Here is a 4,004-nt window from a genome sequence, read left to right on the forward strand (position 1 = left end):
CACTGGTCAAACTTTTCGAAGCAGTTGCAGATTGCTAGGCACTCTTTCTCGATCTGAGAGTAGCGCTGTTCTGTAGGATTCATGCTTGACGAGGTGAAGGCAACTGGTTGTAGTTTGCCGTCATCACTGGGTTGTAAAAGGGCGCCGCCGACAGCATTATCACTGGCGTCCGTCTGGAGGACAACTGGTTTCCGAAGATCATAATAGGCTAAGACTGGGGCGGACGAAATCAGTTGTTTGGCCTTGTTGAAGGCTTTTTCTTGAGCCATGGACCATGAAAATGGTACAGCGTCCTGGGTCAACATGCGTAAGGGTTGAATCACAGAGCTTAGGTTGGGGCAGAAGGGCGAAAGATAGTTAACCATGCCTATGAAGCGAAGGAGTGCTGGTTTGTTCTGCGGTGTGGCCATCTGTGTTATTGCCGCTACTTTGTCTGGGTCAGGTTTCAAACCATCATCCGAGATAATTGTGCCCATGAACTTGACCTCTTTAAGCTTAAAGCGCAGTTTGCCCGCGTTGAGCTTGATGGATTTTTGGTTACAACGTTCCAGTAAGGCGACGAATCTTCGGTCATGGTCAGCCTGGGCTTCCTCGAAGGTGTTGCCCTCCCCATACACAAGGATGTCATCGGCTATACATATTATCCCATCCAGGCCTTCCAATGCAGATGTCAACCTCATTTGAAACTCGTCTGGTGCACTAGTAATACCAAATGGGAGACGGAGCCACCTGTATTTGCCGTATGAGGTATGCATGGTTGTCATCCATGAGGATTCCTCATCTAGGGGAATGTGGAGGAAGCCTTCTTTAACGTCCACTAGAGAGAAGCACTTGGCTGCACTAAGCTTATGAAGCTGTTCATTTAGCGTGGGCATTTGATGTTTCGGACGCTGGATGGCCTTATTTACCGTCTGGCTTGGATCGATGCATACGCGGAATTTTTTGGGTGTCTCTCTTATTAATTCATTCGAACACCATGGGGTTGGTTCATGTACTTTGACCAAGACGCCTGCCTGCACATAACGATCTAAGGCTTCTTTCTCTTTTGCTCTTTTCGCTACCGGTATTCGATGGACGGGCATCTGAACGGGCTGGACACTGTCATCAATCTGAAAGTGTACAGGTGGACCAAGCCGGCCAAGGCCTTCGAATGTGTCAGCATACTGGCGTGTGATGTCCTGAAGTTGCAGCTGGCCTGGCGGGGGAAGTCGGCGGTTTGAAGGAATAGTAATTGGAGCCGAAGGTGATGGTGGTGGATTGCACGGGCTGGCTGTGGTCTCGTGGAGTTGCTGGAGATGGTTGCATGCCGTAGGGTTCACCTTGTTTTCGCATGGTACTGTATGCTGTTGTGTGCCAGGAAGGTCATAGTGTTTGGGACTCGCATTGTGGTCTGCTGATGAGTGAAGGGAATGAGTCTCGTCCGCGTGCACTCTAATTATGCCTAGTTTTTCGCTGTCACTGCCAGACAGAAGTGCTGGCTTGATGCCAATGCAGGAGTCTGGCAGGACTTGAAAGATAAGGGTGTCAAACTTGTTGTTCTTTTCGCACAAGAGTTCCACCTGACCAACAGGATGAAGTGGCTTGGAGTTTCCATAGGGGTGTAGGCGGTAGGGGGAGTGCTTTACTTTGCTGTCTGGGAAGAAAGAGCGCAGGGTGCTGGCAGCGATGGTGTTGCAGGTTGCTGCAGTGTCTATTTGGAACTTTAATTGCTTGAAGGTCCGGCCCGTCGCTGAAAGTGATAGGATTGTGAAATATCGTTTTGACTTCTCGACGGATGCAATGCTGTGAACTTGTGTGCCCAAAGAGTATATATAGTCGTGATCTTGGTCATAGGAGGATGCGTGGTCCTCTGCTGTGGCATACATCTCGGTGTAATGCAGGTCTCTTGGTCGGAAGTTTGTACGTGGATCACGTTTCTGGCTGCCCTGAAGGCCCCTGCCTTGTGGTCTCCAAGTAGGTCTGATACTGGGGCTTGGAAGTTTGCGGTCTTCTAGGCAGACACGGGCAAAATGGTCATTTCCACCACAGCTGGTGCAGGTCTTTCCATTAGCTGGACATAATTTCCATGGATGTGGACCACGCCGATCTCCACACCAAAAACAGGTACCAGGCTCCCTGCGAAGTTTCATCTGACTGTGTCTAAGGCCCGTCCAGTGGACATGTTCGTCGATTCCTTTGGACGAATCTGCAATTAACTTGTTTGTCTGCTTGGCGGACTCAATAGCTCTCGCTTCGGCGACTACATCGGACAGGGACTTCTCAGAGTTGTCAGGTTTTATATGTGTTTTAAGCAACTCCGTACGTATGTTATCCTCACTCAACCCAAATATAAATTTGTCTCTACAAAGTTCATCACTAAGATCGCCATAGCCACATAGGCTGCCAGCGTGTCTCACCTTAACTTCCCACTCTTGAATGGACTCGTGAAGGCCTTGTGAAGAGGTCCAAAACTTGTATCGATCGGTCAGGAGTGAACTTCCTGTGCTGCCTGTGTAATGGGCTCGTAGTTTATCCATCCAAATCCAGGGTTTCTTTTTATCTTCGTCTGGAATTTGAGGTTCGATTGTGTACCTGACCACGGACAAAGCTTCATCTGGAAGTGCAGATCGTAACGCTGAAATTTCTAGTAGAGGACTCTTGTAATGAGCGGCTCGTTCTGCAACAGGATCTTTAGCGAGGTCGCGGTAATTGGCTTGTACACAGTAATCGTTGAATCGTAACTCGAAGTTTTTGAAATTTTCGCTCACATTTCCCACAAGTTTGAGCTCCGGTCTTTTAAGGTTCGCCATCGTGTTTCCCCACTTCTGACACCAAGTCTGGGGGCCGGTATTAGTAACAGAACTTCCTTTATTCGTAGTAATACATACAATATGGCGGCACTATATCGACGTTCCCCCACGTATGATCGTGCGAGTAGCCGCTGACCAACAGTTCCACGGCAATCGACGCACAAGCTCTGGTCTGTTTGCGTTTTCTCTCTCTCTCCACAGGCTCGAACAATTCATTTAGTAGCACTCGTTGATTAGGCAAGCATTGAGAAGATGACCAGCACGGTCCACTTCACCACAAATCGGTGTTGGCCGAGGCTTTTACGGACAATCCACGAGTCTCTTGGCTGCTTGGAAGTAATTTGACTTCAGTGGTGGAGCATCACCTTTTCTCAGCAGCGGTACCTCATAACGCTCACCATCAAATTTCATTCCCTTGGCAAACTGTCTAACACACTCTTCTTCCACTAAGGACATATGCGCATCCTCTTTAACTACAGTTTCGATAAATTCACGCCCCCAAACCTGCTTTAGACTGTCCGTGACCGCATCAATGCACACAGTTGACAGCATTGACTTAGTGGTCTTACAGAAAAGGCTCTCAATAGGCACTGCTACAATCCAGCCTAGCGAAGATTCTACTGTTGTTGGAGCATTAGTGGTTTCCCCTTTCTTGCAATTTCCACTCATAAATGAGAAGTAAAAGTCTAATCCTATCAAAACATCAACGTTGATCGATCCACTAGGGTGTGACGCAAGCCTCAAGCTCTTCAGGTGAGGGTATTTCTCTATGCAGATCTTCACTGGTTCCAGTGGTGTGCAGATTTTATCGATGGTGAGAGCTTCCATTCTAACTGGCTTTGAGACGGCTCCATGAATAGAGGTGAGGGAGAAACGGACTCTTTTCATTCGTTTGGTCTGACTGGATTCTCCTCCTAACATGGATTTCGGCTTCCAGACTAAAGCCTTTAAAGATGTAAGATGTAAATGCGCGAGGTGGAAATAAATACAAACTGGAAGTGTGGAAAATGCGCTAATCTAAAAGAATAGAGTATTGTTTTGGCAAAGGCTTGGAGTTATTGTCTGCTTCATTAGTGTTAGCAGTGTGCCAAGATTTCAAAGTTTTTCGAACTCGGAGTTTCCTTGCATTGTTGAAGTCAATACAGTGAATTCTTTTAGATCAGCGCATTTTCCCCCTTTTACCGTTTTTGCAATTTTTTCACACTTCCATATTTG

The sequence above is a fragment of the Montipora foliosa genome, unplaced genomic scaffold (genome assembly GCF_036669935.1).
Source record: "Montipora foliosa isolate CH-2021 unplaced genomic scaffold, ASM3666993v2 scaffold_417, whole genome shotgun sequence".
Classification (NCBI taxonomy): domain Eukaryota; kingdom Metazoa; phylum Cnidaria; class Anthozoa; order Scleractinia; family Acroporidae; genus Montipora; species Montipora foliosa.